Below are 12441 nucleotides of genomic sequence, written 5' to 3'. Positions count from 1 at the left end.
TTCTTGACAGATAGGGTTTCGCCACTAACCCATCACTTATTATTCATTTAATTGTGGTTTTTAGACATAAATATGTCATTACATCTATCCTTATAATGATTCAATCTTACTGATTTTTGATTTGTTCTAGCTTGCTAAGTTCATTTGAAACTTTTTTAGCTTTCATTCCAGCTTTGTGCTACTTACACATTTGATGTGCCTCCTTTAGTGAAATGCAAGGACCCAGATGATTCCTTCTAGGTTATGAATCTATTTGATAGACAAGATACTGATTGTCTTACTTCAAGCTAAGAATGTGGTTTATTTCTTGCAAGCTATGTGACTTTGGCCAAGTTATCCAAAGTGATGGAGAATTGGCTAGTCTGGCAAACAAACAAGCACACAAACAAACCCACAGAAGTGTTCTGTGCTATGTTGAGAGTAGCACAGGAAAAACAGAAAATGGTTTGTTTTTTCCTGCTATATCTAATCCCTAAGGTAATTCTAAAGAATATTGCCTTCTATAAACCATATCATGGAAATGCCCATTATAATTTTCCCTTCCAGGTTCTAGAGAAATTCATTTATGGTATCAGCTTATTTTTAAAATGTAAAATCTCTTTTTAATAACAGGAATGTAGGAGCTCCATCCATGACTACATCAATAGCCCCAAATTGTACTGTTTCCTGGAGTATCTGGGAAAATGAGCCATACCATACATCATTATCATTCTTGATCATATTAATGACCTTAATTATGACATTTTATATACAATGGTATGGATTTCATTAATTTCCTTATGTGCAGAATCAAGAATTTTAGTTGAGGTCTTATAAATGTTTTAATCAACATATATAAATTAATATTTAAAAGTATATCTAGGTTCAAGGACAAACATTGTGTTAACTTCACAAAGGGGAAAAGTCAAAATGGATGCCTATAGTTTGTATTTTCACCTCCAAAAATTTATGATTATGTTTACTAAAATCACATATTCGTGTAGTGATTTGGTATAAATACAAATACTTTTTGGATATAAAGATAGGGACTATGTTATTTCAGATCATAGGTGTATTCATTTTACACCATTTCTCTGAATTCTTTATGTATTAGAGAAAACTTAATCATCCAAACAAGATTTTTGGCTTGGTTCATTCAGTTCCACAGCTTCCGTTTTCATCATCCTGTCTATTAGAGAGGCATTTTAGGCAAAATGCTTGCCTGAGGCCAAGGAGGTTACGTGGGCTCAAGTACCTGCATGTTCATTCTGAGTGAAAACATCTTGCCTCTGAAGAAGTTTATAATTAGTAACAGTTTGAAAGGTCTCACGCTAAGGTAGGAGAAACCATTTGAGGATTAGGTCAGGTATGTGTAAGAAATGAGGTGATGAAAGAAGTTTGGTGACAAGATCTTTTGTCACAGGCACCCAGTATAATATTCATACTATATAAGACATTTTATCCTTTTTTTGATCTTTCCTTTTCCAATGATGAAAGTGACCCATCTCTTTGGAATGGGAAGTTACTGGAGAGGGATTGGTTTATGAGAAAAGCAGGTTTCGTGTGTGAGATCACATCCTGTACCCAGTAAAGGTGGAGTTTACCCTAGCACTGCTTTATTACATACCAAACCAACAGTTTCACATGAAACTGATATACTCTGCCCTTTGTGGGATCCTTAGCCCCTCTTGTCAACTTTCAGGGTTGGATATAGTATGATCCTGTAAGAACTAACCTCTGTAAACTGCCATTGGCTTAAAAGCCCAACATGTTTGTAATAAAATCTAAACTTTTGGGCATAATTTTAGGTCAATCATACTCAATTGATGATAATTTGATCCCACAGAAGTCATTTGTTAATTCCTGGAGACATTTTTTTATTAACACCATTTGGTGGTGGTGGTGTTATGGGTATCTAGTGGGCAGGGCCAAGGATGGTGTTAAACATACATTTCATAGGATACTCCACAACAAAGAATTATCTGACCCAAAATGTCAGTAGTGCTGAAGTTGAAGAACCTTGAATCAAATAAAATAGTATTTTTTTAGACAGAGAGTGGGTTGTTTCTGTACACATTCAGTCTTATACTAAACTCAGAGCTCCTTTTCTTAAGGTGTTCAGTATTCTGGAGAAGCAGAATAAAAATTAGTGTAGTATGGACTTTGATAGGAGAATACAGAATAAATTTCAGAGTCACAAAAGAAAAAATGCTTACCTTTGAGAGATTAAAGAAGACCTATAGTGAGTAGATATAAAATGTAAAATGTGGTATAACATTTAGCTGTTTTCAGTTGCAAGTAGCATTAAAAAATATTCTCAATAAAGATTATTGATTGGTGTACATACTGAAAGGTCTAGGTAAAGTGAGCTTCAGTGTTGGTTTGTTTCAGTAGCTCAATGAAATCATTGAGGACCTGACATCTCCCTTTATCTTTTCTGCCTTCCAGAGTGTAAAGCTTTAGTTTAAGACTCATTCACCCTCTTGTTCATAAGATGTTTACCAGCTACACATCAATGGCAAGAGAGAGTGTCAATTCCAGAACCACCTCAGAGGAGTCAGGAAATTTTTTTCACATAAACCTTACCTTACATCTCACTGGCTCTAATTGAGTTATCTGAACCAAGAACTGTAACTAGAGTGTAAAATTACACTGATTAGCTAGAGCTGCGCCAAGTTCAAAGCATAGAACCAGAGAAGTGTGGATATTTAAACAAAAATGGGAGTAACTATTAAAAGAAACAAAAACAGATGTTAACAAGATGACCAGCTCCACTATATGTGGGAAAAACAATCAAGTTAAGAAGAAAGAGCAAGGATAAAGGCAGGGAGGAAGGAAAGAGCACAGCCTGTTCAGATTTAGCTCTAATGCGATTGATATGGCTGGTGTGGTGGAAAGCAGGGGCAAATGGAGTTTGAAAGGTAGGTGAGGGCCAGGTCACAAAAAACAATTAAATTTCATGATAATAAATTTATTCTTTAGCCAAATATGAACATTAAAGAATTTTAAGCAGCAGAATGACATGATGAGAATTGTATTTTTGACATATGTCTATAGTGATATTAATGGAAGCATGGAAGGAAGACTAGGAGCAAAGGGAACTCTGTAATTTTTGGTAACTGGCCTAAAATGTGTCTATGAACTTTATTTATAAGATAATAACAATTATACTTTCTGGTTACAAGAATTAAATGAGATAAAACATGGAAAATGCTTAACACATAGCACATAATCAAAATGCTAGTTGTCACTTGTTCACATAGTTTAATTTCTGGTTTTGCATTTCATCTGCTCTGCTTATTGTGTAAACTTGGTCAGATTACTTACTTTGAGTAAGAATGTTTCTTCTCTAGTTCCCATCATATTCTTCTTATAAGGATTATGAGATCATGCTTATACAAATCACAGTGTAACTGAAAGAGACTCTAATGCTACAAGGCACTTAATTGATTATTTGTAATAGAGGGGATGGAGAGAGGCAAGCAGGGTGAATATATATGTTAAAGACAGAGTCAACAAGATTTGCTGATACATTTAATATGGAGGCTAAAGGGAAAGGAGAAATCAATTATGACTTCTGGATTTTTCGGTGTGAGCAACTGGGTAGATTGTAATTTCATCTACCGAGGTAGAAAGATTTGGAGTACAGGTGAAGACCAGGTTTTATTTCATATTTTGGACATTTTAAGTTCGAAAAGTTGATAAAACATGTAAGTTGAGATGTCAGAAAAGAAAGTTGAATGTGCACGTCTGGAGTTCAGAGAAGTGTGCACCAGAAATATAGATATGGGTTGACAGCATATATGCAGTAGTCACACCGAGGCAACTATGAAATTGGCTAAGAAGAGAACAGAAAAGAAGACATTAGAGAGAGTGCAAGATCTAAAGAGGCCTACCATCTAGGAACTTAGTAAAAATGGAGGAATCAGCAAAAGAGAATGAGGAGGAGAAGCCAATGCAGTAGGGAAAAAAGTTTCTGGAAAGGAAGGTGTGACCAGCTGTGTCAAACTCTGATGAGAAGTTAAATAAGGTGAAAACAAAATCCATTGAGCTTGGTAGTATCTAGGCTCTGGTGTCCTTAACAAAAGCAATGCCAGTGGACTTCTGGGGAGTGGCATCCAGATGGAAGTGAGCTGATATATGATTGGGAAGTGAGGAACTAGAGACAACAGGAGCAGACAGTTCTTGTTTGTTTTTTTTTTTTTTAATACATACTGGTAAAGGAAGAGATTACATGTTGTTTAAAAAACATCTACAACAAAGAAAAGTTCCCAAGAAGAGCTAAGAAATTGGGATCTAAAATAGACTATAATAGGAGAATTTTTGTTGTTGCTTTTGGGTAAGATTCTCAAATATATTTGCCTGTTGATAGAAATGATATAGCTGGAAGAAAAGGGGCTAACTGAAAGAACACCTTGAATATATGTGAGTTTTCATATCCAGTGTACAAGTGAAAGATTAGCTTTTGAGAGAGGGATAGATGGGTGGATGCATCCTCCTTAATAACAGGATAGAAGGAGAAGTAGATGATGAAAAGGCAGGAGGACTTACAGGTTTAGAAGGGAAGATCAAGGAATTCTTGTCTGATTACTGGGCTGTGGGTCTGTCTTCATTTACCTTGTTTGGCACTTGGGGCCTTTTCAAACTGAAAACCTGAGTTTTTGTTGTTTTGTTGGGGGTGGGGGGTTAGGAAAAAATATTTAATTATAATTACTTTTTATTTCCTTGCTTCATTTTTCTCTGTTCTCTTCTACAGGTGTGTCTGAGATGAATGAAACCCCTTAGGTTTCTCCTATTTCTTAAGTGTCCCTTTTTTTTATTGTTTTAGTCTACATTCTGGAGTATTTCCTTGTCTTCCAGATGGATAATTTAGTTTCCAAGCATGTTAATTCTCTTAATTTGTCTTTCTGTTTAATTTTTTGGTACAATACTTCAATATCTAAGATCTATTTCTTTTTCTCTGATTGCTCCTTTACTATTAACACTCTTCTTGTTTTGTATATATCCTCTCTAATTTCTCTGTGAATAATAATTAAACATTTATTATTATTATTATTATTTTGAAACAGAGTCTCACTCTGTTGCCCAGGGTGGAGTGCAGTGGCATGATCTCGGCTCACTGCAACCTCCACCTCCTGGGTTCAAGCGATTCTCCTGCCTCAGCCTCCTGAGTAGCTAGAATTACAGGCATGCACCACCATGCCTGGCTAATTTTTTGTATTTTTAGTAGAGACAGGGTCTCACCAGGTTGGTCAGCCTGGTCTCAAGCTCCTGACTTCAGGTGATCCACCCGCCTCAGCCTCCCAACGTGCTAAAATTATAGGCCTGAGCCACTGCTCCTGGCTTAATTTTTTTAAAATGCTTTATATTATCTGTTTCCTTTGGGATCAGTTGTTCTGTTTATTCATCTTGATCTTCTCTTTCACTTTCTTTGCTTTCTCAAAATATCTGGTGATCCGAACCACTGACCAATTAAATTTATAAATAAAAGTCTATGTTGATTAATGCAGGTAGCTGGCAGGGGTGCTTCCTTTTCAATTGTGCAGCATGGTTTAAACAAAAAAGTTTGTTTTGAAATATAAGGGCCGTGGGTAAGTATACAGGTCCTATAGACAGAGAGGTTTCTTTTTATGGCCTGCAATTCACCAAAACAGTCTAATTCTGAAAAATTCTTACAAGGACCTGCTCAGTTACACACACACACACACACACACACACACACACACACACACTTCAGAAGAGCATGCAGGTGTGTACTTCAGGTTTAAGCTGCTTATTGCAATTTGTATAGATTCTACCCTGAATTGGAAATGTCTCCAATTCATTGCAAATGTCTCCTCTATTCTATTTAATTTGTTCTACCTATACTTTCTAGAACAGATCAAACTTTAGTTCTTAAAGGGCCTGTTTATGTCAACTGCCCTTTTCCAGCTCCTCTTCTGTGCTGTCTGTGGAGCTGTCTTTCCTTCTTCCCATACTGCCACACAAATCGTTCCAATTTTTAAACCCTCTCTTTCCCACAAGCTAACGCTATAAAACTAGGTTTCAGACATCTAGGACTGCCAATCATTCAGCTTCTATTTTTTCTAAGTGGAGTTTTATAATCAGACTTAAGTTGTCATCAGTTTAAAATAATGGGTAATAAGATGTTATCTGCAAGCCTCTTGGTAACCACAAAACAAAAACTTACAATGGATACACAAAAAATAAAAAGCAAGAAATCTAAGTGGAGTTCTTCAGGCCTTTGATCCATGAGATGTCTCCTCTCTCTCTCTCTTTCTCTTTCTGTCTGTGTGTTTGTCTGCCTCCCTCGATTATTGTAGTCAGAATCAGCAGATGTTGTTACGTATTGTGAGGGAGAGGGAACTATCAACTCAAGCTAGCATGAGTAGCAGTCTCATTTCATTCTGTTTGTGCTAGAAACAGAAAACAATGAGATAATTTCTTCACTAATGTTTTTCAAGAGATAAGGGTAAAACATCCTAACATGATTATTATATGTATCTTCTTACAACCTTTTTGTCTATATTTCATTTTATGTAGGAGAAAGCTCAATTTTGTTAATTCTAGTTTTTTTCTTTTTTCTTTAAATGTAGTAGTGTTTTCATCTATTCTCATATCCCAGATAAATTATAAGACATTGTTAAAGTTGTGTGTGTGTGAGAGGGGTTTGTTTCATCGATTTCCAATGTAATTTAGAGGCAGGTGACCTCATGCCAAATTTAGTGGCATTTAATCTGAAAATTTTACTAGAGGCATGGATAAGAACAACATACTTATATTAGACTTGTTGGTCCTGTTACTTCCCAGCTGAAAATATATATGTTTCAATGGAATTTGGCTGCTATTTTGAATTGAATATGACCCTTGCTGCCAATAAATCCTTATGGTATGTTATAATGTTTCTGTTGCATTCCATTTCTAATTTTCTCCTTTCTTCTTCAAACACTTATCCCATTGAAAGTAGGTCCTAATATCTCTTTTAACTGTTGTTTCTATTTTTAAAATATTCCTCATTTTGGGGGGATTATTGGGACCAGTTAAAATTTAAAAAATTAAGGGAATGATGATTAAAAGCAATACTGTGCTTACTATTTTATTGCTATGGAAATAGTAAAATAATCACTCAGAGAGAAACATAATAGCATTTCTCATTGTCAGAAGAAGAACCAGACAAGTTCCCAGGGTCCAAGCAATGTTGGTTTGGAGAAGAGTGCAGAGAGACCAGGGCTGAGTCCTTACTCCATTGCTCACAGTGCCACTTACCTCTATGTACCTCTATGAACTTTATAACATTATTGTCTGTAAAACAAAGTCCACCATATCTGACTTGGACAAAAATTGTAAATATTAGAGATAAAGCAATAGGCTGGTAAGTGCATGCTACACTCAGAATAAATAGCAATTACCACTACTACCACTACTGTTATTCCTACTACTTCTACTATTTATTGGCAGATTTTTTTCAGATTATAGCAGAGACTTAATATTGGCAGCTTTGAATACTTCAGTTGCAATGTATACCACAGAACTTGTGATGCTGATGATGACCATGAGCATGTTTCTGGATGCCACTTCTCCATGACAAAGACTTGTTATTATATCTTCTTTCCAAATGATGTAATAAATTGATGTGAGCAAAAAGGTAAGATAACCTGTCTTTGTAGTTAAAAACTGTCTTAAAAACAGTAGCGAATTGTGTCCATACTTTCCCACTCCCCACAATTATTGTTTTATACCCCAATGACATGGGTATAAAACATAGGTCTTTATTCTTTAAAATGAAGCCCTGGTTCAAATGCTTCAAATAAGAGAATACTGAAAACAATGCTGTTTCTTTTTCTCTTTTAATATTTGTATGTCACTGTTTGGAGTGAGTGGTGGTTGCCTAGTAAGTGACATCACCATTTAATGTAAATGGCATGAAATATGACTAATAAACTGACTAGACTCCTGTAAAAGCGTAAGCAGGAGTTTGAACTAGTTAAAAAAAACTTTCTTCCCAGTATTTATAATAGTTATAATTTAAGCAACGAGTCTTTATTTTTCTTTGTATCTCTACCTAGTTAACATCTATTTCTCTTTCCAATTTCCTCAGATGTCACTTCCTTAGGGAAGACTTTCCTAACCTTTTCGAGGCTAATACAGGTCCTTTGTTAGGTTTTCTCACAGTACTTGGTCTTTTTAATGACACTTGGAAGTACTTCTTTATTTGTATGATAGCTTGGTTGATGTCTATCTCTTTACTCCATCAAAGCAGAGATCACGTTTATTGGCAAATAGTTGATGATAAGTAAACTTTGTTGAATAAGGAAATAACATTTGACCTTTAGACTAAAATCAGATATCTCCAATAAAAACTTCAGCACTAATGTTTTGCCTCAAAAAAGATCTCCTTATTCATGGCAGGTTTTTTATTTTAAAATGTGTCCCATTACATTAGGACAGAGAGGACCAATCCTTGGCAAGCAGAAATACAGGAATTCTCTTGGTAGTTGAGAGTCACACTTTAAATTCAGAATCAATGAATGTACAACACCCACCTCATTCCATAGTAAACATAACCTCTAAAGCTACACTGGAGATCAAGTAAGGAGAGACAATAGCCTCAGAAAAATATTTTTCTGATATACATATATAAAATTCACACCAATGTTCAGGCCATTAGTATTTTTTGTTGTCATTGTTGAGGTTGGGTTATTAGTCACTATAATTCTTATTAACATAACTAAGAGAAATGTGTTCCACTACCAAGAATTCCTATATTTCCGCTTGCCAAGGTTTGGTCTTGTGTCTTCTAATGGGACAAGTTTTACAAGTAAAAAATAATGCTACGAAAAACAATTGCTTCTAGTAAACCCCTTCAAGTTTAAAGAAAAAAAAAGAAACCAAAATCAGATAAATGAATAAAATGGATTATAGTACAGCCACAAGAATTATTATGCAAATATTAACATAGTGTTGTCAAAGGATACTTACTGGCATAAAAAGTTACTAAAATATAATATTAAATTAAAATGATGAGGTAGTAACATTTCAGTTTTTCTAAACATATATTACAATGATTAATAAAGATTGAAAGTGATGTTATTATAGGTGATTCTTGTTTTTTCCTTTGTACCTTTTTGTAGTTGCCAAGTTCAGTAAAATTAGCATCTAAAGAATTTTAACCAAATAATGTATATTAACTTCTGCTTCAGAAAGCCTTTCTTAACCTCAAGACATTAAAAATTAATCAACTTCTGAAAACTTCTTATCCCCAAACAACTTCCTTTGCATCAACTGTTCCTTACTCATGATCTATACACATTAATCACTTCAAAATGTAAACTCTTAACTTTCCAAATAATATTTTTTCGAATTATAGCTATATTTAACTTTATAGTTAAGATCTCATATCTTCAAGAATTAGATAAGACTATGGAAGAAAAATGTTAAGATTTCATAGTGAAAAAAACTTCCACAAAAGAATCCACAAGCTTTATAAGTATTAGTTGACATCTTAAAGTATTTATGACTTCATTTTATGTTGTTAGCCTCTGAGTCCAACCAGGAAGTTCAATGGTTTACCATTGCATTTTCAATAAAATGGAAATTCCTTACAACAACCTGAGCTCTGGTTTCCTCATCAAGCTGATTTCACACTTCTCTCCTGCTTCCTACTAATGCTGCAGTTACCCTGGACTATCTTCTGTTCCTAGAGCAGAATGAAATTCTTTTGCTTCTTGAGGTCTTAGCATTTGCTGCTCCGTGTAACTAGAGCCCTTTACCCAGCCTTTTTCATGTGACTGGAGCTATGTCTCGATTCCAACATCACCCCTTAGGTAAATTGAATGTTTTTGTATTATCCTATTTCTTTATTTTTAGCTCTTGTCACAATCTAGTTACCTTGCTTAAATTTGTTGCTTGTTTACTTATTTAACCACTTTTTCTCCCCAATAGAAAGTGAGCTCCAGGAGAAAAAGGACCTTGTCCTTCTTGTTCACCTCTACTTACAGCATGCAAGAATATTGACTCATAGAGAGTAAGGTAGAGACTCAATACATATGTTTTGAATATATAAATAAAGGGAAATTGCTTTCCAATCCATCCTCCACCCACAACATCCAGATTATAAAGAACTTGAATAAAAAATTGCTATGTTTAGATGCAGATGAAATAGAAATAATTTATGAAATTTAGCTTAAGTACTTTCAGTTTCAAAAGAAGACAGTGTGGATTAAAGTTCCTGTAAGATAAATACAGGAGACATTAAATCTAACCATTACAATGTATTTCCAAATACTTTTATTAGGAAGGAAGTCACAGGACTCAATAGGACTCCTAATATTTATTCTGAAACATTTTTTGCAATGAATTCTATATGTTTTTATTCTACAGTCACATGTACAGAGTATAGCAAAATCTTTTTCTTTATATACTGCAAACATTTGTGTTTAGAAATACTTCTGTGTCCCCACCCCATGGGTTTATTTGTCTTACAGTATCTACCTGGGCATGATATACACCTATACTGATCACTTATTTGTGACTTCTGTTTGGATATACCCTTTATCTATTTGTTCAGCTAATGGGGGTTTTTCCAACGCAAGGGAAGCATTCGGGATTTTCCAATCTTTAATGTTCAAATATTTTCCTTTAAATTTCTTGTAGTCATTTAACTGCTGTGTGGGATAGCCTCATGACCCCTTTTTATAAATGACATATTAGAAAACACCTGGCAAGAAATGTTCTCAGGGTCACTAAGATCCTTTTGTGTGCTTGGTGATTCAGAAGTAACATTTTAGACCCAAACACCAGTGAAGGAGAAATGATTCAACCTAGCATCATTTTAAAACTAACTATAAAATTTCTTGCAACGATAAGTGTCATGGCAAAATTCTGTCTTCCTTTTTATATAAAATATATTTATTATTAGTTTCCTATGACTGACAGGCTTTGTGTCACCATGCTTTGTAATATGATGACTTAATATTTGTTGAAATACAATATATGCTTAACTTTTAAACAGATGTCACCTCCCATGTTAACTCTTTTAAGAGTTTTCAAAAAAATAAATAAAGCTTTACAGGGAAGATAATAGAGTTGGAAATTCCCATCTGAATTTGGAGTTCAACAAGAAATTCTGAATGTTGTAGATGGTTCTATTGCCCTGACTTGCCCTATAAAAATACTTTATGCCAAATTTTTTTCTGTTTCTTAGAGTAAATTGATTTAATGAAGATTTAATGAAGTTCCAAAGTTTCAACCATAAAATATTTGTGGACCCACAAAAGCAAATTTATCATTCTTACAAACAAATCCACCTAGGTACATGTTTAGACCTTAATCTGAAAACTAGCTTAACGTTCGTTTGTTAAATTGCATCAAATTTCTCCAAAATCCTAGTTGCCTCAGGAATCAAATAAGGGTAAGAAAGCATCTAGAACTTATATAAGGTGAGATTTGTTAAAGAGTCAGACAAAGGGTTTATTAAAGGTGAAGACACTGAGTGTTCCTTAGTGAACACAGTAAGCTTCTCTTAAGTTTCTATGCTTGGTCTAAACCCTTTGGAAATTGTCTAATGAGCCCAAGACTCTTGCCTATCCTAAGTTTAGGCAACATTCAGTGACTAAGAGCATAAAATGATGCGAGGCTCAATAGAAATATCATAAAGATAATAGAAAACGGTAGTTAGAAAAACAATAAGTTCAAAATCATTAAAAAGGATTAAGTTTAGAATGTGAACAATTTCCTGGAGTTTATAGAGAATTACTTCTCCAAAGTTCTTAGAACATAAATACATATCATGACTTTCCAGGAGAGGGCTGCAGTATGCTGATATTTTTTCCAATAATTTTGTCCTGGAACATTGGATGGCTCTAGTGCTTCAATGAACACCCTTTGATATGTTCGGCTGTACAGTCAGTTTTTGCTTATTCAGCTATTGATTAGTCAACTTATAATATATCCTGTTTCTTTGATCATCATTTATTCTATTCTTCTTATCATGCCAAGAAGTCATTTCAACTAAACTGTAGTTAGATAAAGAAGGAAATAAAATAATAGAACGTAAATCAGTTTATTTCACTAATTATTTGTAGGTTTAGCTTGTGGTTTATTTGTTTTGTTTTCACTTGGTGAATCATACATTTATTTCATTGGCTAATAACTGCCTCCCTTCCCAGCACCCTTTCTAGCATTTTTTTTGGCTCTTTTTTTCCCAGGGAATTACCTTTCTCTATCTCCTGCAGCATGGGAGTCATGCTGTTCCTACAGTAAGATCCTGCCTCCTGGCCATAGGTGACAACCTGACTCAAGTTAGCTCAAAAAGAATATGATATTAGACTGTAAAAAAGAGAGAACAGTTACTTACTGAATTACTAAACCTCAGCTTGGGTGCTGTTGGGAGCCATGTTTTCTGTCACATGGGCCTGAAAACAAGAAAAGTAAGGGGTAGCGGGGGAGACAGAGAAAAAGAGA

General features: G+C 34.6%; 1 long non-coding RNA gene across 1 annotated transcript in view; it reads left to right on the top strand.

Annotated features, from left to right (window-relative positions):
- Positions 1–7624, top strand: part of LOC129014029 (uncharacterized) — a 132222-nt gene extending 124598 nt beyond the window's left edge. The window contains exon 8 of the long non-coding RNA XR_008494103.2: positions 7438–7624. This is a non-coding gene — a long non-coding RNA (uncharacterized LOC129014029). The remainder of the gene's footprint in view (positions 1–7437) is intronic.
- The last annotated feature ends 4817 nt before the right edge of the window (positions 7625–12441 follow it).

Source organism: Pongo pygmaeus, chromosome 1 (assembly GCF_028885625.2).
Source record: "Pongo pygmaeus isolate AG05252 chromosome 1, NHGRI_mPonPyg2-v2.0_pri, whole genome shotgun sequence".
Lineage (NCBI taxonomy): Eukaryota > Metazoa > Chordata > Mammalia > Primates > Hominidae > Pongo > Pongo pygmaeus.
Note: the sequence above shows the minus strand (reverse complement) of the source record. Positions and strands in the feature narration are given on the sequence as shown.